General features: G+C 41.5%; 1 protein-coding gene across 2 annotated transcripts in view; it reads right to left on the reverse strand.

Annotated features, from left to right (window-relative positions):
- Positions 1-26,916, reverse strand: part of LOC109864448 (leucine-rich repeat and immunoglobulin-like domain-containing nogo receptor-interacting protein 2) — a 317,575-nt gene that overhangs the window by 146,658 nt on the left and 144,001 nt on the right. The window lies entirely within an intron of this gene.

Consider the following 26,916-nt stretch of genomic DNA (forward strand, 5'->3'; position numbering starts at 1 on the left):
CAGGCGTACATTGCCTCACATCTAGCTCCAGGGGGTACATTGCCTCACATCTAGCTCCAGGGGGTACATTGCCTCACATCTAGCTCCAGGGGTACATTGCCTCACATCTAGCTCCAGGGGGTACATTGCCTCACATCTAGCTCCAGGGGGTACATTGCCTCACATCTAGCTCCAGGGGGTACATTGCCTCACATCTAGCTCCAGGGGGTACATTGCCTCACATCTAGCTCAAGGGGGTACATTTTTATTTAATGTATTTTATTTCACCTTTATTTAACCAGGTAGGCCAGTTAAGAGCAAGTTCTCATTTACAACTGCGACCTGGCCAAGACAAAGCAAAGCAGTGCGACAAAAACAACACAGAGTTACACATGGGATAAACAAACGTACAGTCAATAACACAATAGAAAAATCAATGAACAGCGTGTGCAAATGTAGTTAGATTTGGGAGGTAAGGCAATAAATAGGCCATAGAGGTGAAATAATTACAATTTAGCATTAACACTGGAGTGATAGATTTGCAGATGATGATGTGCAAGAAGTGATAATGGTGTGCAAAAGAGCAAAAAAACTAAAAACAATATGGGGATGAGGTAGTTGGGTGTGCTATTTATAAATGGGCTGTGTACAGTGATCGGTAAGCTGCTCTGACAGCTGATGCTTAAAGTTAGAGAGGAAGATATAAGTCTGACCAGTGAAATATACCTGCTGGAGAGTGTGCTACGGGTGGGTGCTGCTATGGTGACCAGTGAGCTGAGATAAGGCGGAGCTTTACCTAGCAAAGACTTGTAGATGACCTGGAGCCAGTGGGTTTGGGAACGAATATGAAGTGAGTGCCAGCCAACAAGAGCATACAGGTCGCAGTGGTGGGTAGTATATGGGGCTTTGGTGACAAAACGGATGGCACTGTGATAGACTGCATCCAATTTGCTGAGTAGAGTAATGGAGGCTATTTTGTAAATGACATTGCCAAAGTCAAGGATCGGTAGGATAGTCAATTTTACGAGGGTATGTTTGGCAGCATGAGCGAAGGATGCTTTGTTGCGAAATAGGAAGCAGATTCTAGATTTAATTTGGGATTGGAGATGCTTAATTTTGAGTCTGGAAGGAGAGTTCACAGTCTAACCAGACACCTAGGTATTTGTAATTGTCCACATATTCTAAGTCAGACCCGTCCAGAGTAGTGATGCTGGATGGGCAGGCAGGGGCGGGCAGCGATCGGTTGAAGAGCATGCATTTAGTTTTTAAGAGCAGTTGGAGGCCACGAAAGGAGAGTTTTATGTTGGATATCTATGAGGGTGGTCATACGAGATTAAAATATGTACAAAATATATACAAAAAAATCAAGGAAAGCGACTATTTACATGGGACAAGACGGGACAAGACAAACACATGTCCGACTGCTGCGCCATTTTGGAACATCTAGCTCCAGGGGTACATTGCCGCAATCTTTCCTCTGGTCTAAAAAAAGTATCCCAATGCCCCAGGGCAGTGATTGGGGACATTGCCCTGTATAGGGTGCCATCTTTCAGATGGGACGTTAAACGGGTGTCCTGACTCTCTGTGTTCACTAAAAGATTCCATAGCACTTATCGTAAGTGTAGGAGGGGTAACCCGGGTGTGCTCTCAAAATTCCTAATCTGGCCCTCCTACCAGCATGGCTACCTAACCATCCCCAGCTTCCAATTGGTTCATTCATCTACCCTCCTCTCATTGTAACCACTCCCCAGGGCATTGCTGTAAATGACAATATGTTCTCAGTCAACTTACCTAAAATAAGGGTAAAACAAGAATTTAAAAAGAGGGCCATGAATGAGAGTAGAATCGATGATTCACTCTTTCAACCATGATTTGCCCTTGAAGGGGTTTTGTTGGAAAAATGTAATTTGACCATAATCTACCCCTTACACTATTGTATGGGGTTTGAATATCCTTATTATACATTCTGTAACAGGATGAAGACTCAGAGGTGTAATTTCAGGTGTGGTGGAGTCTGAAGGGAAATGGCCTAGAAACAGTCGGCTCAAATTCCACTTGAAGGCACTTCATACGAGCGGCTAAAGACAATATGAAGACATATAAAATGAAATGATATTGTAATACTGCTGAGCCTTGAAGAACAAGGAAGTATTCTCAGAGGGAACTTATTTCACGGAAATAAATCCTCTCTCACCTTCTTTAATGTTTTTATGGACGAGTGAAAGGCGAAGAAATTGTATATGCTGTTGAAGCAAAACAATAGAGACTAATTGCTCATATTTTGTTTGTTTTTTTGGTATGTTATTAGGATCCCCATTAGCTGTTGTGAAAGCAGCAGCTACTCTTCCTGGGGTCCACAAAAAACACGGAACATTAATAGACAAGAATAGCTCACGGACAGAACAACATAAAACATTTGTTTTATAAGAACAATCTATACCAAGTCATTTTTGAAGTTCACTGCTGCTGCATACTGATGGGTCTATTCATAGATTGAAATCTGCTTCCTATAAAACGGTACATTATTTGTAGAGTTTCCAAACTGAAGTTACTATACACTAGTAATTGTATGGGCTGCTCATTACCATACAATGAAGGGATACATTAAAGGTAGGGTTACTCAGAGACCTTTGGAAGATTTCATTTTGGACTAACGATAGCCTACTTTGCTTTGCAGCTCAGCCCCAGAAGATAGGATGGATCTGTCTTGAATGGAGCGTACTGGCTTCATGGAAATGCAGAGCAACCTCAGACTTCTATTGAGTGACAGTTTGGCAGGTCTAGCTGAAATCGCCGCACCAACCCCCCTTAACCACAGTTGTGACTATGGAATATGGACAGCGGCAAATTGAGATTCATCAGGCATACATTCTTGCTCGCCGAAATCTATATTCAATTTTGGAGCATCTGTTAAGGCAGTGGCAAGCCGAGACACACTGGGATGGAGAATCGCTTAAGTGTTCTGAGATTGTGCGCAGCGAAAAGCTCTCTTTCCCCACCATCAGAGATGGGGAGTGTTTTAAAATAGGTTCCTTGGGAAACAACAACACACTCATCATAAACACATGCAGATACTTGCATGAAAGGAGCTGCCATTTTGAGTCTATTTCACTGTCAATGATATCACCACCATGTCTCTTCTTTTTTTACTATTGGCATGAGTCCAGAGTCCAGTCATATCAAATCAAGCAGTGTCAAGTACTAATATTTTTCTTCAGAATAATTAGGAATCTCTCTGTCAGATTAAGTATGCATGTTGGGCTTAGATCTCCCCATTAGCAGTGAGGGTTTTCCTGGGGACTGTAATTTAGACGAATGATCCACAACCATCCAGTCTCGTGAGCTCATCAGATTTAGAGAGGTATGTTACACCTAGAGAGCCTTTCAAACAGCCTCTAACACTTCTAGTACTGCAGTGCCTCTTACACTGCTGTCCCAAGCACAATACTAGTGGGGAAAGCACAGGCAGCTGCATAGCATAGCATTATGTTTTCTCAACTGGACTGGTTTCTAGATGCATCATTTAGGTAATCGTGTTTGAGTCTTCTAAACCAAGTTGGAGATAGATGATCAAGAAGGAAACAGAAATAACATTTCCGCTAGACTAGATACCAAGGCAGAACTCCCTGTCTCTGAATCCAAGATAAACACAATATTTGATAAGTACAAGAAAAACACCTGCGACGACTGAACAATTGGAATACCAACGACCTGGACTATATGGCAGCTAGTGCTCAAGCGTGCCTCATCATTTGACCATGCTAATGAGGACTTGTAGAGGAGAGGATGTGAAGACGTGATTATCATTATTTGCAGGAAATGGACTTGAAAGGTCAGGACACTGATTACACCTGCAGGTGGAGTTCACCCCACAAAACAACATGAGGGCAGAGAAAGGGCATTGTTAACACAGCCTTACAGGAGTTTCAGGTTTGCTTTGATGACGCAGGAGCCAAAATGCATATCTGGTGGCCAACCTGCTCTGCTCAGATCAGAACAATAACCTTGGCCTTCGCACCCTCTGAGATCCAGCTGTTGTTCTGCTGTTACTGTGGTTCAGATGCAAATTGTACATGGTTACAGTACACAGCAGCGCAATCCAAGTGAGGTCAGCCTAAAGGTCAGCTTAAAGGTCAGCCTAAATTGATATAACAAATGTCCAGAAGGATTTTTACATTTTTATTAGTTAATTCAAACGTTGCATTGAACTGTTCCAAGCAACAGTGAAGCAGAAGCTACGTTTTCCTCTAAAGGTACATTTATTCAGCTGATAAGTACTAAATTAACGTTCCCAGTCAATCAAATTTGTTTAGCAGTTTTCCAGAATCGAAAATAACAGATCTCCTGCATAGCAAAATATTGCATTCTTGATTGAATATGGAGCGGGGTTTCCTTTTGTTTAAAATTGGTAACACTGTCTATAATGCTTTGACAAGTTTAATTAACCAATCAAAACGTGCATTCTTGGAGCACAAGAATAATTGCATTGTTGTCTTGCCCTTGAAACTTGGTCATCAGGTTTGATTCAATATGGAGTTCCTAGTGTATTTCCTCAAAACCATCCCTCCATATGATAACAAAGCTTACCCAAATCTCAAATATTCCCTGAACGCATGCGAGTGGTAGTACCTTCTATCATCCCTGTTTGCATGCAAAATGGGCTCCATTTTTAAGAGCCTTAGAGAATACATGATGGTGCCAGTAAAGCTGTTTATTAGCTCGTAGTGAACAATGAGCCATGTCAGCTGATAGAGGAAGGAGGTCTTTCCTAGTTCCCCGGGAAGCTGAAGATAGTAAAATGACAATCAATAAGCATGCTTCATTTGTTTTATGCCCAGTCTCCAAACACCCCCAAGTAAAAATATATAATTTTCTCATTTTTTGGGCCATATCTCTTCTCACAACGGTGCCATTGATTCCAGAGTCAGTTTATTAAGCTAAACAGTAACCCGTCCAGATACCACCAATGGCTTACAGCTTCATGTGCTGCGTTCTATGGCTATTTCCAATAATACATTCTCAGTTTTTCAGAGAAAATATAGCTGTATATAGTATATATATAGCTGTGTAGAAATATCTCAATTGGAGGGCTTATTCAATTACAATAGCTATTTTGTATGAATTGTTTCAAGTCAGAAGGCACACCCCATGCACATGTAGCACTTTGTAGACATAATGGTAAATGACAGCTAGTACGTTGATATTTGTTTACTCAAGAGAGAGTGAGAGCTTACTTTGTGAGTCCAATTTAACATGAAGTGAAATACTTGTCAGTTGAGGCAACCTCATTCTATGTTCAGGCTCACACAACACCTTGCAATGGCTCTGTCACTCATCCACCCATCATGTTTTCACTGCTGGTGGAACATCACTGTAGAGGAAGAAACAAAGGTCACCGACAGCTCTGGGTTCACATACTATTTGAAATAATATCACTTTATCTGTACTTGCTTGAGCTTGCCTTGCTTAATGGACCAGTTGTAGTTCCAGCACTGCAAGCCCCGCCCGTATGGCACTCCAGGCAGACTTGATTAAACACTTAAAGAATTTGAAAGATTTCAAATAGTAGTTGAATCCATGTTTGCTCACCAGTGCTTTTTTATTTTATTTTATATTTGATAAAAAAATGTACCCCCTTTTTCTTCCAATTTCAATTCTGATCTTGTCTCATCGCTGCAACTCCCCAACGGGCTCAGGAGAGGCGAAGGTAGAGTCATGCGTCCTCTGAAACATGACCCGCCAAACCGTGCTCCTTAACACCCGCCAGCTTAGCCCGGTAGCCAGCTGCACCAATGTGTCGGAGTCACCCTGCAGGTGCCCGGCACGCCACAAGGAGTCGCTAGAGCGTGATGAGCTAAGTAAAGCACCCCCTGGCCAAACCCCCCCCCCACTAACCCAGACGATGCTGGGCCAAAGGTGCGCCAATTGTCACGGCCGATTGTGAACCAGCCTAGGATCTTACCTGGTGACACATCTCTAGCACTGTGATGCAGTGCCTTAGACCGCTGCGCCACTCGGGAGGCCACCAATGCTATTCTCATCATAGTGCTAGAGATGTGTCACCAGGTAAGATCCTAGGCTGGTTCACAATCGGCCGTGACAATTGGCGCACCTTTGGCAGTTAAGCCAGTCACATGCTTCCCAGTCAAAACAGTGTGCGTGTATATTATAACACCATTTTGTTACATTTTCTTGCAAATTACATTTTTCTTGAGGCAAGTTGAAGTGTGGCCCTTCATCGGAGTTTGGTCAACAGTACCAATCCTAGTAGGAGAGGGAACATGACGTTTTTGTTGTCATTCAAGGAGAGACGACTAGTTTTCATGCACAAATACTAAACAAAACACCTGTGCAACTGAGACCTCCTCGGCAAAAAAATCCAAATTAACGACAGATTTCTTGATTTACTATTTTAAGGAAGTGATTCAAGCTATGTTGCTGCTACGGTGGCTCAAGAAGGACTAACAAGAGTAATATTGCCACTTTTCCCCCTTTTTTCTCGCAAAGGTCTTTAGGGAGTATTCGAGCACAGACGATCGCTTCGCTGAGCCAGGTTCTGCTAGGAGCAAACCGAACCTATGTATGCGGACGCCTTAAGAGGGCAAGAAACATGCATCTGGTTTTTCTTTTTAGTTTCCAATCCCAAATGGGAACTGCACTCCATTTGTCACTTGGCAGTGGTACATAAACTTTCATTTACATCTTGTTGGCAAGTAATGATAGAGAATGGGTAGCCATTCTATAATTCCACACCAGGAACAATGCAGTTGAACATAGATGCTAAAGGACAGGGCACAGTGGCTAAGTGGGATTGATTTACCAGCCTCACCTAGAGAGGGCGGGAGAGTGAGTGAGTGAGTGAGTGAGTGAGTGAGTGAGTGAGTGAGTGAGTGAGTGAGTGAGTGAGTGAGTGAGTGAGTGAGAGAGAGAGAGAGAGAGAGAGAGGGGAACCCAGACAGTGTCTAGTCGCTGATATTAATGGGGGACTTTGGGGATGACATGTAGCTTTCGGCTGTGGTGCTTGCCCCCTGGTTGTTGACAAGTAGAGAAGTTGATGGTGATTGGTTTCGCTAGGGGCTATTCGTGCAATCAGCATGTGCATATGGTGTATGTCTAGAATATGGAGATTATATTTCATATCAGCGTGTGAGGGGTAATCACGACATGACGGAGATCAATCCCTCCACTGTTATGCTTGTGGAGGCACAGAATAGGTCTGAGAATAGGTTTCAAGAAATAACCCCCTGTGAGAGGGTTCAGAGAGAAAGGAAAGACTCCCTAATGCGTTTGAAGTGGTGACCCTTCTTGTTCTTGTCAGAGCAATCAGAGCAGTAATCTTTTTGGGGGGAATGTGTAATGTGGGCTTCCCGGTATGAATATGATTACAGTAAGACTTAGTTTATGACAAGTGATGGAAAGTATGTTTACTGTGAAGCTATTCTACGTGCTACCCTATTGTCTCACACTGTCAAAGTCAACGCAGTCACCAGCTGTGTTGTCTCAAATCATAATACTAATTTGCTTTATAGGGTATTTTGATAGGCGTGAGTGCTAACTACCGTGGTGAAAGCAAAGACTGTTTGCAAAGTCTGGTCCTCTCTGCGTTTTACTGTTAGAATTACTGCAGTACTATGACCCCAACAACTCATTGTAACACATCTAATTGCATTCTATTATGTTGTAACACCTCTAGGCCTACAAAACAAGTCCTGTTTGGAGGTAGTCTCCAATTTGGTTGTCAGGGATACTTTTCCTAGTCAGACAAAAACAACCTCTGAGCCTGAAAAGTTTAGTTACAGAGGCAGGATTCAGCAGTCTAGGACTTCAAGCAATAGCCTAAGCCTGATTTGTTCTGTTTTCTGTAATCCACGCCACTTGGGGATAGGTACTTTATACATAAATACCCAAAAATTGGTTGTTGATCCAAACATTCATATCTCCTTATTCTGAATAAAATTACATATTTAATAATTACCTCCAGACAGTGCTTGTCTGGAGGTAAACTATGGAGCAAATACCTCTATATAGAGCTATCTCTACTGGTGTATGTTGACTGTAAATGGAGACAGAACATTATACAGAGGTCTCTTTACTGTAGCCCTGCTCTCTTCTATGACTGCTGTGGGAGTAGCTAGTCCCAAAGCAGAAGGGAATTGAAAAGGTCACTACACAAGAATGAGAGAAGACCGCACACTCCATTCAACATTCTCAATGGAGGTCTTGCGTTACAAGGGCTTATTCATTTCCCCGAGTCCCCCTCGGGGTGACGTCCCCAGATTCAGCCCAGAGCCCAGTGCTTTTTACCGGCACCAGCACATCTTACGTTTTCATTCTAAGGACACAATACTAACATGTCATACCAATTTAAACAACAGCAAACATTGACTGTAGGTTAGACATGTGGTCACGACACTCAGAAACCCTGCATCTTAAATGGTGATGTTGCATAACATTCACTGCAACATGTTGATGAGGTCTTCAGAGTAACTAGTTAATAGCTGGAAAAAGCAGCAGCAATGGACCAGTTGAACCGGCGTATATGAGTGATACTTTGTTTTTCTGAGCTCATACTTTGAATACATCCAGAATGTGTCATTTAATTGCTCTCGAAGCCATGTTTTGTCAAATTGAAAGTGTGCAGATTATGTTTAAATGGCCACCGAGAGCTTTTTCAGGAAAAAAAGCTCACTAAGGCAATTTCTACCACTTAGGCAGGCCAAGTTGGTATACATGTAACCAAATATCAATATAACTAATGGGCCTCGCTATCAGTTCTTTGAATCAAGGGGAGTCTGACGCTGTGTCCTGCTACCCCACACATTACATTTATTAGAGCGGTCATTAGCAACCTTATTAACCCAGACGGACTATTGATGCCAACATGTATCTTATCAGACCACTATGACTTTAGACTGGAAGGAAGACATGCTAATCTGGACAATCGTTTCATTGGTGGATGTCTAACACCCAGCAATGACAGCAAGAGACTTTGGCCTATTAGAAAGCGTCACCAAAAATGTTTTTAGGAACAACACGCTCTTCTTTAGACCTATGACACACATTGTGTGTCACAGGCATTTCCAGGTCCTAATCACCAGTGACCACATGTATCTAGGCTGATAAGCAGATTTCCGCTCGTGTTGTTGCCAAGGGGATTAGCCACGGATTAATATATCACTGACAGGCATTTCCCCTGATTGGATCCCCATTATCGCCATGCAATGATGGTCAGTTACAACAATGTCATAAAAATCTGGGTGATTATCACATTTTAACTAATGCATCTATCAGCCACTGTATCAACTGCTTCAGTGGACACAGATCCAGTCCAAGAACACCATTCAACTAAATTATTTATTAGCGCCCCTGACATTTAATATCCATAAATGGGCATTCTAATAACTAATACAGTTCTGATCATCTGCAAAAAAATGTGTATTGCCACGGAATAATGGCAATAGCATAAGGATAATGTGGCCATTGATTTAGGTGCTGTATTGCAGGTTGTGAATTTAAATGGTTCAATGAAAAAAACAAAAACAGAAACAAATCAAATTGTATTTGACACTTGCGCCAAAAACAACAGTAGACTTTACCGTGAAATGCTTACAGAAAATAACATTGACAAAATAAACTAAACTAAAAAAAAAACTTTAAAAAACTATAAAATAACAATAACGAGGCTATATACATGGGGTACTGGTACTGGAGTCAATGTGCGGGGGTATAGGTTAATCGAGGTAATTTGTACATATAGGTAGGGTTAAAGAGACTATGCATAGATAATAAACAGCGAGGGGCAGCAGTGTAAAAACAAAGGGGGGAGGGGGGTCAATGTAAATTGTCCATGTGGCCATTTGATTAATTGTTCAGCAGTCTTATGGATTGAGGATAGAAGCTGTTAAGGAGCCTTTTGGACTCAGACTTGGCGCTCCAGTTCTCTGCGGTAGCAGAGAGAACAGTCTATTACTTGGGTGACTGGAGTCTTTGACAATTTTTTGGGCCTTCCTCTGACACCGCCTAGTATATACAGTTGAAGTCGGAAGTTTACATACACCTCAGCCAAGTACATTTAAACTCAGTTTTTCACAATTCCTGTCATGTAATCATAGTAAAAATTCCCTGTTTTAGGTCAGTCAGGATCACCACTTTATTTTAAGAATGTGAAATGTCAGAATGATATGAGAGAGAATTATTTATTTAAGATTTTATTTCTTTCATCACATTCCCAGTGGGTCCTAAATTTTCATACAGTCAATTAGTATTTGGTAGCATTGCCTTTAAATTGTTTAACTTGGGTCAACCCTTTCAGGTAGCCTTCCACACGCTTCACACAATAAGTTCGGTGAATTTAGGCCCATTCCTCCTGACAGAGCTGGAGTAACTGCAATTTCTACCATTTAGGCAGGCCAAGTTGGTATACATGTAACCAAATATCAATATAACTAATGGGCCTCGCTATCAGTTCTTTGAATCAAGGGTAGTCTGACGCTGCGTCCTGCTACTCCACACATTACATTTATTAGAGCGGTCGTTAAGGTCATTAGCCACCTTATTAACCCGGACTATTGATGCCAACATGTATCTTATCAGACCACTATGACTTTAGACTGGAAGGAAGACATGCTAAATTGGACAATCATTTCATTGGTGGATGTCTAATACCCAGCAATGACAGCAAGAGACTTCGGCCTATTAGAAAGCGTCTTGGCTAATGTATTTTGATTTTCCCATGATGTCAAGCAAAAAGGCGCTGAGTTTGAAGGTAGGCCTTGAAATACATCCACAGGTAAACCTCCTTTTGATTCAAATGAAGTCAATTAGCCTATCAGAAGCTTCTAAAGGCACAGTGAACTTAGTGTATGTAAACTTCTGACCCACTGGAATTGTGATACGATGTATTATAAGTGAAATATTCTGTCTGTAAACAATTGTTGGAAAAATAACTTGTGTCATGCACAAAGTAGAAAACTATAGTTTTTAAACAAGACATTTGTGGAGTGGTTGACAAACAAGTTTTAATGACTCCAACCTAAGAGTATGTAAACTTCCGACTTCAACTATAGGTCACTGATGGCCCCTTGCGGTCAGAAGCGGAACAGGATTCTTTCGATGGTGTAGCTGTTCAACATTTTGAGGATCTGGGGACCCATGCCAAATCCTTTCAGTCTCCTGAGAGGGAAAAGGTGTTGACGTGCCCTCTTCACGACTGTCTTGGTGTGCTTGGATCATGATAGTTTGTTGGTGATGTGGACACCAAGAAACTTGTAACTCTCTACCCGCTCCACTGCAGTCCCATCGATGTTAATGGGGGCCTGTTCGGCCCTCCTTTTCCTGTAGTCCACGATCAGCATTGAGGGAGAGGTTGTTGTCCTGGCACCACACTGCCAGGTCTCCGACCTCCTTGATATAGGCCGTCTCATCATTGTCAGTGATCAGGCCTTCCATTGTTGTCTCATCAGCAAACTCAATGATGGTGTTGAAGTTGTGCATGGCCACACAGTCATGGGTGAACAGGGAGTACTGTAGGGGACCAAGCACACACCGCTGAGGTGCCCCAGTGTTGAGGACCAGCATGGCAGATGTGTTGTTGCCTACCCATACCACCTGGGGGCAGCCCGTCAGGAAGTCCAGGATCCAGTTGCAGAGGGAGGTGTTTAGTCCCAGGGTCCTTAGCTTAGTGATGAGCTTTGTGGGCACTATGGTATTGAACGCTGAGCTTTAGTAAACTCTCACACAGGTGTTCCTTTTGTCCAGGTGGGAAAGGGCAGTCTGTACATAGACTTGCAGAACCTTATATGTACATGGACCTGCAGGACCTCCACCAGCCACAGCGAAGTAACATTATGCAGTTGCTGTACTCATAATATGCAGGAGAACTATCGCCTTATGGTTAGGATAGCCGTTTTGCAAGCTTGGCTTCAGACGCAATCATTAGGCAAGGGCAATTTAAGTGTAGGAAAGGATGATACAGCATCTGTGCAACCAGTAAATACAGGGAGTAGTGTTAATCCCCCCTGTAGTCCCGCAGCCAGACAATTTTCTGTGGCTTCTGGAAAGAAATGCTGATGGCATGCTCTACTTGTGTCACTCTTTCAGCTGATAGAAACTTTCAACTTTCCATTAAGGAACGATTCAAAGTCAGAGCCTTAGCCTTCCCAGGTCTATCTTCCACCCGTCACGGGGACTGAGCCGCCGAAGCCTCCAACCACTATCTTTGATAAATTGAAAAACCTAGTCATTGGCGACTCCATTACCCACAATATTAGACATAAAAAGTATAGTCTAGCAATCATACACTGATTACCAGGGGGCAGGGCTACTGTAGAGGCTGATCTGAAGATGGTGCTGGCTGAAGCTAAAACTGGCAAGTTTAGGGAGTATAGGGATATTGTTATCCACGTTGGCATCAACAATGTTAGGTTGAAACAGTCAGAGGTAAACAAGTGCAACATAGTTTCAGCGTGTGACTTAGCTAGAAAGATGTGTCAGCATTGAGTAGTTGTCTCTGACCCCTTCCCAGTTAGGGGGAGTGATGAGCTCTACAGCAGACTCGCACAAGTCAATCACTGGTTGAAAACTGTTTTCTGCACCTCCCAAAATATATGTAGATATTAGTCCCACTTTCTGGGACTCACCCACAAAGGACCAAGCCTGGCCTGCTGAGGAGTGACGGACTCCATCCTAGCTGGAGGGGTGCTCTCATCTTATCTATCAACATAGCCAGGACTCCTCTAGCTCCACAATGAGATAGGGTTCAGGCCAGGCAGCAGGCTGTTAGCCAGCCTACCAGCTTAGTTAAGTATGCCCCTAGCACAGTCAGTGTAGTCAGCTCAGTTTTCCCCGTTCAGACCGAGGTCGGGCAAAACTGAACATGGCGGTGTTCGCCTTAGCAATCTCATTGGAAAAAAAGACCTCCTCCTTTCCTGTCAATATTGAAAGAGATTGTGATAATACCTCACATCTCAAAATGGGACTACCTAATGTTAGATCCCTCACTTTCAAGGCATTCATAGTCAAATAATTAATCACTGATCATAAACTTGATGTAATTGGCCTGACAACAATGGCTTAAGCCTGATGAATTTACAGCGCTAAATGAGGCCTCTCCGCCTGGTTACAATGATGACCATATTCCCTGCACATCCTACAAACGCGGAGGTGTTGATAACATTTATGAAAGCAAATTTCAATTAACGGAAAAAACTAATTACTGCATTTTCGTCTTGAGGTTCTTGTCATGAAATCTATGCTACATACATAATCACTTTTTAGAGCTACTGTTTACAGGCCTCCTAGGCCATATACAGCTTTATTCCCTGAATTCCTACCGGACCTCATATTCACGGCAGATAATATTCATATTTTTGGTGACTTCAATATTCACATGGAGAAGTCTACAGACCCATTCCAAAAAGCTTTCGGAGACATCATCGACTCAGTCGGTTTTGTCCAACATCTCTCAGAACCTACACATTGCCACATTTTGTACCATGGAATAGATATTGTGTATCTAAATGGTTGTTTTCTTCATAATCCTGGATTATGGAGAATCCACTTTATTCCGTTTTCAATTGCAACAAATAATTCTCAGACAACCCAAAGATACCCAGATGCCCTTCCAGACTCCCTCCACTTACCCAAAGACATTGGAGTACAACAATCTGTTAACAACCTAACTGAGGATCTAAACTTAACCTTGCATAATATACTAAATGTGATCGCACTGCTAAAAACTAAATACAATTGGTACAAGAAACTAGCTCCTTGACAAACAGAAAATACCCTAGTCCTGAAGCAGGCTTCCAGAAAATTGGAACGGATTTAAAAGTCTTCCGACTAGCTTGGAAAGAGAGTGCAAAACTGCACTGCTGCTCAATCAGCCAACTTTTCCAACATGGTTGAGGATAATAATTTAACCACCTAACCAAGGATCTAAACGTAACCTTGCGTAATACCCTAGATGCGGTTGCACTGCCACAGTGTCCCCGGCCCCTCCCTGTCTCAGTCCTCGATATGTATGCTGCAGCAGTCTACATATCAGGTTCAGTCTGACCGATCTGGTATGATTCCTCTCTCTCTCAACTTGTCCCAGACCTGCTGTTTCAACTCTCCATTGATTTGGTAAAGCCCTTTTTACATCAGCAGTTGTCACAAAGTGCTTTACAGATACCCAGCCTAAAACCCCAAAGAGCAAGCAATGCAGATGTAGAAGCACAGTGGCTAGGAACAACTCCCTAAAAAGACATGTAAAGGCAATTAATTTTAAGATTCTACCTTAGAATAACAAAGTGTGATAAAATATTAAAATAATCAGCTGCTGCTTTTAAGTGAAGTTGGGTTGCCCTTGTACATCGTGGCTAAATTAATTGGCTTTTCTCTCCAGAAGGGGTTTTGTTTGTTCACTAGAAGTTTGCCAGAAGTCATGCGGCTTGCTAATTGGCTCAGAATTCTCCTGGGTGCACAATGACGATGTCATTCCCCAACTTGTCTGGAGAGACGTTGATGAGATGTTCTAAAGCTTAGGCCTCCAATAATGACTTGGTATTCTTAGTATTCTGTGCAGTGCTTTACGAAGCAACACCAGTTGTTGGTAATAAGTATTTTCTAAAAAAGTTGATCCTATTAATGCACGAGGGGCTCATGAGTTATCAGGTAAGGGAAAGGGGATATCTAGTCAGTTAGGCGTATGTCGTACATCACTAGTTCGCAGGAGAGGCATTTGAACGTAATGTTTTTATTTGAATCAACAACAACAATAATTCTTCAGAAATACCTCCTGGAACATGTGAACTTTCATGTGCCTTAATAACAAACTTGTATGCCATCTGTAAATATGAAGAAAAAAAATGACAGGCCTAGTTGGTTTAGCCACAGAAATGCTGCCATGTAGCACGCTTCTGTCTTTAATATGAGTTGCTCAGTATGTGTAGATAATCCTTGCTACCATGGATTTTTTTGAACGATATAATGTTAGCCATGGTGAACTGCAAAAGTGTTGCTACTGCTCTCAGCAACATTACTGCCCTGAATTAAGCAGATGCTATCCACAAAGATCAGTGGAAAAAAGTTGTGATGGACTACTTTCTGCACATGGTCAATGTGAACCGGAGTGACTTCACACAACGAGGCAAACAAGCTGTCGATAGCTACAAACAAAACGGAAAACACAGGAAGTCGTACTTAGTTAAAGTGGTTCCAGTCTGCCGTGAAGCGTTCATCCATGTAAAAGGGTAAGAGTCTACCTACATTTTCCGATATTATACGTTTCAAATTTTTTCAGAATGTAATTTTCATTGCAAGTTAAAACATACCATTGGCTAGCTAGCGAACATCTGCTTGCTGGTTCGCTAGCTAAGGTTACATGTATGATCTGTGTAGTAATATTATTCATATCTCAGAAATCCATTTGCATTGCTAGTTATAGCCTAATGTTAACCAGCTAGCTAACATTGAACCTAGTTGGTTAGTTTTAGCTACCTGAAGATGGCTAGCTATAAGAATCTGTTTGTACTGTAGCTATGGGTTGGGATTATGGTTCATTGTTTAGCTAGCTAGCTACAGTACATGTCTAAACAAAAGACTCCACTTTGCCAAATGATTACATGACCCATCAAGTTAGCCAGGTGTGTCTGGGGGTGATTATGAAAAATCTATTGTATTTCATGAACATGTGTACATGTCTAGACAACAGTGACTGATCCACTTAGATAGATGTGGCTGGGGGGTGGTTAAAGTGTTTCTTTCATATGACCCATTAATTTAGACAAGTGTGTCTGGGTAAGAATCATCTAATAATTATAAAATATTTATATATTTTCTATTTTTGATATTGCTACTATGCAAATTTGCAAGCAACAACTTCACTGTACCATTTACACATTCTGTATCCTGTGCCTGTGACAAATAAACTTTGATTTGATATAGTGTGTGTTTACCAGAGACGGTAATGTGAAGGACAACGTGACCTGCACCAAAGTCAGACTAGGATATACCTGGAGTTTCACAATTTTCAGTCTTGAAATCTTTGGTTGTTTAGTACGCTCTTTGCTCACTATGTTTAGCACATAGCCTCACATGTGAATCCTTAAAGAGATGGATGGAGCTAAGGTTTAAGAGGGTGTGAACAATGCTGAAAGGGTGTAGACAAAGAAGCGATCTCCAGTAGGTGTACCAAATATTCAAAGGCCATTTTCTCAACAGTGGGGTTATTAAGTTGATCAAATTTCAAAGCAGAATTACTTTCCCATTGTTCCTCAACTGCAGTGTATGATATACCATTTTGTAGCTCTGAGTCTCTACTTTTATCCAATGTAAAAACACAATTACAAATTGTGCATAACATAAGACCGAAGACCGAATTGAGGTGGTGGGTTACAAATGTGTCTTCTGCATTGAACCCCTCTGAATCAGAGAGAGGGGAGGGGGCTGAAGGGTTAGCATGCAACTTTCATGCATGAGAATTTTGCCATGAATTGCCCCCAAGAGAATAACCACATGTTATGAAATATGTGCCCTTTCTTCTCAGCACAGTCACACTGCTGTCTAACAGGCGATGGGATCCCACACTGAATCTATTATCAGACTGCATGCAGGATGTCTCTTGGGAAGAGTATTGCTTTGCCACCTTCCTGTTATTGATGGCCATCTGTGTTGATATGTGAATTTGCAGGACATTTCCGTTTGCCATCTTCAGGAGATTCATCATTTTATGGTTCACAGCAACTATAGAATGAGCATAATGTTGTACAACATTTTGCCACATGCATTGCATTTGGTCACGGAAATCATTCATTTATTAGGGAATGCTCTGATGACCTACATTCCTCAAACTCAACTCTGGACCTCGAAGCCAGCGCTACTGCGTTTTTGCATTGTTCCCCTCTAATCAGGAACTGATTTAGGTCTGAGACACCAGGTGAGCACAATTAATTATCAGGTAGAACAGAAAACCAGCAGGATCCGGATCTTGTTGAGTTGAATGCCCATGACCGAAATATTGACAATTCGATATGTGGGTAAGTCAATCTGCATGCATATCGCAAACACAAAACTGCCTTATAAATATAATACAATAGGACAATAGGACAAAACAATACAATGAAAAACATGAGTTTTATGTCATTTTAAACTGAGTTTTAAGTACAGGTAAACTAAGATTTATGGGTCAATATCACAAAACACTACCATTTGGACCATGCAACATTTAACATTTTTCTTTCCGAATTTGTATTCCTTTCATGTTTCATGTATAAAAGGGAAATATTAGACATAACATGTTGGCCAAGCTGCAGCACTTAGAGTTAGATCATTCTAAACACATTTTCAGTGAATCAGCTATATGATATGTCCACCCTGTTACAGACATGCATTTAACTGTATTTAACTACTTTCATTGGACTATTTTAATCATATTTACATTTTCATAAAGCTTTTGTGTCCCCTGTCAACCCTGTCCATTTGTTCTGGTCAAATTATAAAGAAATAACAGATTTTGTCTACAATGTGTGGTTTTATACAGAACGTCATCTAATTTGCACATTATCTTTCTAAATTGAGACAGGTATTATTTATATGTTATCCAAGTTTATAATTGTCTGGTGTTGGCTGTGTTTTATTCTTTAAAATACATGACAAAAATTATTGATATTTGACAATGTAACTGAATTCATTTGAAAAAGATGCCAAGATAACAGGGTGGACCAAGGTGTAACAGGGTGGACAGCTATAATGGACAGAACATACATTAAAACCTGAACACTGCATACTGAACACTGAATATAAATGTCTACATAGAAATACATATAGTAACAACGTTGGAACTGCTATATATTCATTGTGAAAAACAACACAAAAATACATTGCCGATATAAAATCATTGAAATTAGTATTAACACACATTCCTGTCACTCTCTTCCTCCTGCCCTCTCTCGCTCCCCCTCTTTCCATCTTTCACCCCAAATGCTCTTCCACATACTTCCAGGTGGATTTTTTCATCTGCACAGAGCGTTTTTTAACAGCCTGTGGCTCTGGCATCAGACAAATGATCTGTCCATCAGAGTACCAACAAATATCTTCCTTTGGACTTGGCCAGAAGAAGTTGTTGACGCCATTCCGGTGCATGCACTTCACCTTAATGTTCTGTTCCTCTACATCCATGATGATGCCAGGGTATCCGTCATGGTCATAATTGACAACACACCACTCCCGTATGTGATTAAGTTCAATGGTGCCAGGTCGCCATGTGGTGTCAGCTTTGTCATGAGATGCAAGGCGCTGGTTAGATGCTGCAGGGTCACCTAGAGTTGCCCCTTTGAGCTGAAAACAAGGACAGTCCAACATGCCACTATCCTTCTTGCACAGACAAGTAATGTCCCTGTATTTTATCTGGCCTGGCGAAACACTGATAACCTGATGAATCTTCATTGTTCATTTAATGGAATCTAAGGCAGGCATCAGAGGTGAGAAGAGATAGCATATGGTAAGATATAAAGAGTAACAAACACTGTATACATTTAAATACTCAACCAGCTACTGTACAAGAAAAATGTATTTACTGTATGTGTGTATGGGGAGGAAGGAGGGCTATTCTTATAATACTATACATGCTATATATACTGTAATTATGCAATACAATTTATGAACAAAAACACATATTTTGCAACACATTACTGCAAGATATTCATTTGTCCACATTTTGAGCTAAAATTAGCAACTATGCTCCAAGTGATCGTAAAAAGCTGGGATAAGTGACATATTTTCCTGTTTGTGATGTCATTGTAGAAAATATATATTATGTGCCAGTAACCATAATGTAATAGGGTGGACAACGACTTTGAGGACGTTCAGAAAACAGTCAATATTGTTATAAAAAGTGCAAAATTTAACATAAAAAGACTATACATAAAATAACTTTTAATGAAGAAAATTTGAAAATTAGGAAATATAATTTTGACATTTAGAATTGTATTCCTAATTGTTCTCCTTGAAGTTGATTGATGAGCACTTGGGACATTGAAAAATGGCCTCCTTCCACTGAAATAAAATAGCCTAAAATGTACTTTGAACTCTATGTCATTAGCTAATTGTCTCCCAACATCAAGCATCCCCTAACTTCGGAAACTCTCTAGCAGTTGGAGGACTAAATCACATTGAGCTCAACATTTAAATGGACTGGAAAATAACGGTATGTTTTGGGACTAAATACACCCTTCTAGCTAGCTGACCACTGATATTTATTGCAATTTATCTAAGTTAAGGTAAGTTTGGAGAGTTATCAAAAAAGTAACATGTTTACACATTTTGTAGGATACGCTGTATATCGTACATTTCGACTGCGCGACAGACCACACGTGATGCCAGCTTGGTTGCTAAATGTTGATATAACTGCTAAGTAAGCAAAAAGGAAATACATTGTAAGCGTTAGATAATACATATCACGAAAACAACTGAGTGTTGTCAAGCTTTACCATATCAAAATTGGAGTCCTCTGTCGGGGGCATTTTGCACTTTTTTTTTATTTCTTTTTTTAAAAACTTTGAACAATTAACTTTTTGACACCTATCACTGTAGGCTAAGTTTAATCTAACAACAGCTACATAGAGGCAGAATTTAGTCAAATGTTACAATGTATGCATCAATATTAAACTAACTGGGAGACTAATTTTAAACAAAAAATATGGGTACACTCAGTTACTGTGAAAACTTTTATCATCAGCTTTCAATGCTGATGAGTGGCAAGTAGCCTAGTGGTTAGAGCGTTGGGCCAGTAATCAAAAGGTTGCAAGATCAAATCCCAAGCTGACAAGGTAAAAATCTGTCTTTCCTGAAAATCTTTCTTCCCCGAACAAGGCAGTTAAGCCACGGTTCCTAGGCCATCGCTGAAAATAAGAATTTGTTCTTAACTGATTTGCCTAGTTTAATAAAGGTAAAAAAGAAATGCCTCAGCACTGAAAATGTCATGTTTATATGTTATATGTTTAATGTTTATATTCAGAGTTGTCTTTCTAAAATGTGTATTGTGGGCCAAGTTATTTATCGACATGTATTTACCACCACAGCATGGAGTGAGGTGGACATGGTCCATGCCATGAAGGACTGTGGGGCAGGGATGGCTATCCGCCAGGCTGCCAAGGTTAGGCATCTTTTGATTTTAGAAGATTACCACGTGTATGTGAATTTTATCTGCTAGTAACAGTTTTATTTTCTTATCTACCAAGGTGCATGGTACCTCGGCAGACCCTGGCAGACAGGCTGAATGGTTGTCGCAGTGGACCACCCACATTGCTTTCACCAGAGGATGAAAATTCTCTGGTGCAGTACTGTATCTACAGCGCCAGCCATGGGTTCCCCTTCACCAGACAGAGGCTGATGAAATACGTTGACAAAATACGCAGGTATTTGTTGTTCTATGTGTTTACCTATGTTTATGTATGTAGAATGCTGGACTGAATGTTCTCAATGTGTGTGATGTAAATGTGGATGTGTATGGGGATGCCAAAACAAGCATTTTCATGCTGATGGACAATTTTATATTTTATTCTGTTGTAGGTTTCAGCACCCAGGAGGAAACAATCTCACCTCTGGGGAAGAGCTGATGGGAAATGTAAAGGAGGAGACACAAGAACCTGAGCATGAGGAGACCGGACACCCTAGACGGGGGAGAGCTGAGTGTGCCACACATCCGACGATGGAAACCTTCTTTGCTTCTTATGAGAAGCACTTGGAGGAGAGTGGGTTGAGGGAGAAACCAAGACAAATCTAGAACTGCGATGAGTCTGGGTTGCGTAGCGACCAGAGCAGGCACAAAGTGCTGGCCTGCAGGCACAAAGAGCAGGCACCAATGAGCACATCACAGTGCTAGCCTGCTTCAACGCAGCTGGGGAGGATGTCCCTCCGTTTATCATCTAAACCAAGTGTTTCCCAGGTGGCCACTACACACCAAGGTAGCTGGAGACCTCAGCCATTTTGACCACTCCTACATTGTAAACAAATCAGAATTTGCCAGAGTATGCCGCTACCCTTACCAGCGCTACAAGGACATACGCTATGTGGTGGAAGGGTTTAAGAAGTGTGGCCATTTCCTTTTTGACCATTCAGCCATTTAAGGGTCCCATTTAGTGTCGTCACGGTCCCTACCGGGTTCCAACTACCGCCTCTCCTGGAACCTGTGGTTGCCACATGCCTCAGAGGAATACACGCGCCAGTGGCAGAAGAGGGATGAGAAGGAGAGGTCCGAGGCAGAGGAGAAAGAGTGTCGGGCAGCCCTCAGAGGGCACGGGAGAGGGCTGCCATGGATGAGACCATCGACGCCATCGCCTCTGCTGGACCTCCCGCTGGAACCACTTCTGACAGCTGCATCACCATCACTAGTGCCTCCCAGTGTGCAACACCTGTAGGAGCCGCCAGAGCCCACAGCTGCAGAAGAAGGCCACATGCCTAATCTCCGGGCCACACCATCGTCGGCACCTCAACCACACCATTACAAACACCAGCTCCTCCAAACCATCATCGGCGGTTTCGTCCACCACCACGATGCACACCATCCCCCCTGTCTGTCACCACCAACGCAGCCTCCTCTGGACCAACTGCCTCCTCCATCTCCCCTGGTCACACCACCATTGCAGCCTCGTCTGGTGTTGCTGCCCCCTGCAATTTGAATAGAGCCACCTCCACAGGTAAACACATGTTAAATGACAAAAAAAATGACTGTTATGTGTTTTATAAACTGCAATATTGAACCTTTTTTTCTTTTCTTTACATATCTACAGTCCATAGCACCAGCCTCAAGGCATGTCCACCTCCAAAACATCTGAAGCTTCCTCCAGAGGTATTGTTGTAAGAAAGTTGAAAAGGGTTTTCATGGAACATGTTCTGTCTAACACTACTTTTTCTCTTAACTGCAGCACAGAAAAGGAAGAGAAAAGCGTCACCAGCCACCTCTGTCACGTCACCCATGGCAGTACTCTCAGGTACTTCATAATATTTGTTTTTCACTCTCAGTTGTATCAATTACTATTGTTGCAGTAGTACTTCTACATTTTGCAAAACCATGTTAATCAATTTGATGTTTTTTTTGGGGGGGGGGGGTTCAAATAAAAGAAGACACCACCTGCTGTGCTCACTGCGGTGAGCATGATCCACCTGCAAGCTCCCCGCAGTGTAGGTCCTAGGTGCCATGGGTGTGCTGTGACTTCTGCCAGCACTGGTTCCACCGTAGGTGTGTGTAGTGGGATCTAGAGGTGGTGGTGAAGCTGGATTTTTAGATACGGGGATGGAGGTCAAGATTTTATTGTTTGTTTGTTTGTTTGTTTTCATAGGAAATGATTTATTTGATTTAAAAAAATACATGGCTAAAATATAATATATGTTGATTCAACCAATCTTTTGTATTTCTTCCTTTACTTTCCAAGTGCATCTCTGCAACACAAACTCCAAGTGTTTTAATTGTACATGTCAATGCATGTGACTGAAATGAAAGTTGTATTTATTTAAACTCATTTATATTTTAGTATTAAACTGTTATCTACTTTCTCAAAACATAAGATTAATCTGTAAAACAAATTATGAGATATTATTTGGTTACAACACTGAATATTTTGGTGATGAACTGTATTTTAAGATTCCACAGGAGGGCACACCAGGCTACGCAATGAAAAGTTGACATACAAGTCATTTGCAGAAGGCTAGCCAATTAGTCAACTATCTAGTAAACACTTCGGATACGAGGTCGGTTTCTCATTTTTGAACAAAATGAAACAGATATATTTTGTAATTGAAGAAAATATTACGGTGGCAGATCACTGGGGACCCTATTGCCGGTAATACGGAACTTAGCAAGCCGTTTATCTAAAAGCTGATAGTAGTATTTCCACTGAAACGTTAAACATGCTAATGTTAGCTAACATTTTTACCACACCAATAGTCACAAAACATTGATGGCTTGATCACAAGATAACACTGTTGAAGGTAATATATTTCTTAAACGATATTGAATATGCCAAATAATACGGGGTTCCACGCTATGCTTCTATTATCATGAAGGCATACACACAAGGATCCTTTTGAAATTGGATCCAGTGTACATTTGTTATGTACAATTTTGAACGATTTATCTTCAGGACAAAAAAGAACCCTTTTAGTGATATTGACCCTTAAATGTAAATGTGATCTGAGTTTTATGTAATTGTAAACTGAGTTATTTAAATGTAAACTGAGTTTTATGTAAATGTGAACAGTTTCATGTAAATGTAAACTGAACTTTACGACCATCTAAACAGCAGTAGAAAACTTCATAAAAAATGCTGCATATTGTAAACACTCATGGTATACAGAAATAACAGTACGTTGCGAGAACAAGCCATTCTAGGTCATTTGTCCAGAGAGTTTAGGTCTTTAGTTTAACATTGGTGAGAGTAGTTAGGGTTACAAAGTGATCTACAAAACCACACGCTCCACAAGCCACCAGTATAAGGTCCCAACAAACGTCTCTACTTTCCATGCAAAACTCTACACAGACTAGATAAATCACACAGGATCGAATGACCTACCTCTGTTACATGTTAGCGTGATCTTTCTCATACCATCTGTTCATGGCCCAATGCTTGACTCCATGCTAACACTGTCCTGAGTTGTAATGCTTAAACATTTCTCCTATTTCAGTTGTAACCGTAACATTTCCCTATATGGGAGAATAACCATCCAAAGGCCAACGTAGCTCCGTCACCTCACCCAAACAGGACAGGAATATGAAACCCCCCAAAGCTTCATTCAACACGCGCCACCCTATCACATCTCTCTCAATTGAGAATATTTTCTCTCTCTCTCTTCACCCAGCACATTAAGAAATAATCAATTTGTCAGCCAACATTTGGGAGGGGAGGGGATGGGAGTCGATGATGGGGAGGACGGTGGTGGAGTGTTGCACCTTGGGTATCAGGTGTCTCCTACACTTTCGCAGGAGACGATGATGCCAGTTCGAGGGCCCCTGTGCAAATTAACTGAAGAGACAGAAACATGCATTATTGATCCACGGAGGCATAAGTGTCACGCTCATAGCACGGGATCGGGTTGTAATTAATCCACAGCCTGGTCCCAATCAAGGAGAGGATCATATCCCTCCCCCTCATCTCCCCCTCTTTTCAAACACTAGCTGCTTCCATTCTCCATTTAACACAGGAAAATAGGTCACCTACCTATGGGGCAAAACTGCTGTGTAGCTAGCACCGTCGGGATAGGGAGCACTGACAGAAAAATACCTGAGCTTGTTTTCTGCAATATAGCAGCAGCAGAGCAGGTGCCTGTTGTTTTTGTGCACGAACTACCTGTCAGTGTGCTAGTATCCTGTAATTAGATCCCACACGATAACTCGTACGTCACAGCTATGGTTTCACATTGTAGAATCATGTTATCCTGTACCACCACCACAACACATTTTCTGTATACCACTTGCTAGTCCTCATGTGCAAAATAGCATGCCTCAAGGACATTGAGATACAATATGCAATTAGAAATGTTTTAACAAATGTTGACCTTTTGTCATTCTGATCCTTTGTGGGTGAATCTCAAATAAGTGTTCGGTCTACATAAAAGCTGTACTTAATATGAGAGCTGCTGGAGTTCCAGCTAGGGGGGGGGGGGGCGGCCGTGGCTTGCAGGATTGACTGGCTCGTCGCAGTCCTTTCACCTCTAATGCCACTGCTGCTCACATGCCCAGGTCCCAGTGGTGGAGGTCAGTGCAAAGGACAGTTCTCTAGCACAGGGTCCCAAGTGATGCCAAACAAACCCCTCTCACTCATTGTCTTTATGGCTTTCCTGACAGTTTCTTTGCACCGCAGTCATGTTGTGTAAGCTTTGCATTGCAGACACATGCCAGATCTCACAATGCCTGGATAGATGTTTAAGATATAACTAACCATAGCAATCTGATGCCTGACTGCTCAGTCAATGACCTGGCATGCAACCGTTGGTTGATGCAATGCAACATTTGTAATGTAGTCAGACTTGAATGGACCACAGTGAATTGAGATTACAGTGAAATGGGATGTTTTGTGTTATATGCCTCTTGGTGTCATAATCATACTATGATTGTTGTTTGTCATTGTTGCAGTGACCTTAAACTAAAGTTAAACACTATTTTGGCTGTGCAGGCAGTATAAAGTTGCATCAAAGAAATACTGTAACTCGTCACATGCCAAGAGCCAAACAAAATTGTTTGCTTTTTTACAATCCAGCAGATATTTGACAGGATTCGTTCAGCTTTGTCACACGTGAAATTGTATAGGTATTCCATTTACGCCAGTTATTGAAGCTTGCTGTTGTTGCTGAGTGCCTAAAAACATACATTTTCACACAGAAGTTCAGACCAAATGTGTCTGGAGAAAAGCACAGGCTGAAGAGTGTTTTGGTGAAGCTGTTTAGTGTTTCATGTGGTGTGTGAAAACTAAATCCCAACAGCTGCCCCGTTACTGTCGTGGTTAGTGAAGAACAAGCATAGCAGAGTAATTCCCTCTCCTTTCCGGAACAAATGAAGATATACTGTTGTGAATACCTACAGTATCATCACAGTCATTTGCTGTTTTAATTTGGTATCAAAATGAGCAGAAAATACAAAACCGCCTAATTTCCCTCCGTTCCACAAAAGTAGTGATGAACACAATGATGTGTTTACTTTAATGGTTGTACTACATGATGTGCACCATAAAAACTAATGTTTATTAGGCTTTTTCTTTGAATCAATCAAGTGATTGGCAGTTTACACAACAACATAGAAACAACCTAAACTAGTATAATGTGCCAGTCTGAGACCAAGCTATCCAAGCATTATTTCTCACAGGTAAAATCAAATATCAATCATTTTTGGATTGGCAGATAAAGCCTAGTGACTTCACAACTTGCATAAGTATTAGGCTATACTGAAGACCCACATACTGTAGCCCTGTGCTTGCGGTTCATCCTCCTATTGCTTCATTATGTGTAGGATGCAGCACAGTGACGCCTCACGTAAACTGCCTCTCTGGACTTTCACCACCCGCATTCCGACCCCTTGACCTTTTCCTCATTTTGTTATGTTACAGCCTTATTCTAAAATTAATTAAACAGATTTTCCCCTCATCAATCTACACTCAATACCCTATAATGACAAAGCAAAAACAGGTTTTAATATTTTTTTGTAAATACATTTTTGCTTTGTCATTATGGGGTATTGTGTGTGCATTGATGAAGAAAAAATGTAATTTAATCTATTTTAGAATAAGGCTGTAACGCAAGAAAATGAGGAGAAGGGGAAGGGGTCTGAATCCTTTCCGAATGCACTGTCACATCACACAAGACACACAACCACCCCCATCACCACCCCCACCCATCCATCTAACTAAGTTGTTATGCCATGATGAACTGAACTAATTAAGCGGTGCACTTCTGCCGGGCAAAGATGCATCTCCTAATGACCAAGTCACCGTTCACAAGAGTGCTTTGCCATCCCTCCATCTATAGCCTCTCTACCTCATTACCATTCAGTCATTAGCCGTCACTCACACGGACCAGCCACTCTCATTTACAGTGAGATAAACTGCTGATCGGGGGGGGGGGGCGTGTTATAAATCATAATGCACTAACAATAATGCACTAACAACAATGGGTAGTTTTAACACTATTGGGGATAGGCCTGGTGGTGAAGTAAATCATACTAGATATGGGGTTTGTATAAGTACTTTGGTATGTCTATGGGAATATCCGCATAACAATATCCGACACCCAAGCTACGTATGTTCCACTGTCCATACTAGCATACCACTTACAATAGAATACATAACCAATATTGTGCTTAATAAGTGGTATGCTAGTGTGGATATTGGAACAAAGCCCCTGTTTTGAAAATAGGTCAAGGAAATTCAATTTCTGTTACTGGTACTTATTTAGTCCAAGGAGAGGGACCAG

Source organism: Oncorhynchus kisutch, linkage group LG19 (assembly GCF_002021735.2).
Source record: "Oncorhynchus kisutch isolate 150728-3 linkage group LG19, Okis_V2, whole genome shotgun sequence".
Taxonomy (NCBI): Eukaryota; Metazoa; Chordata; class Actinopteri; order Salmoniformes; family Salmonidae; genus Oncorhynchus; species Oncorhynchus kisutch.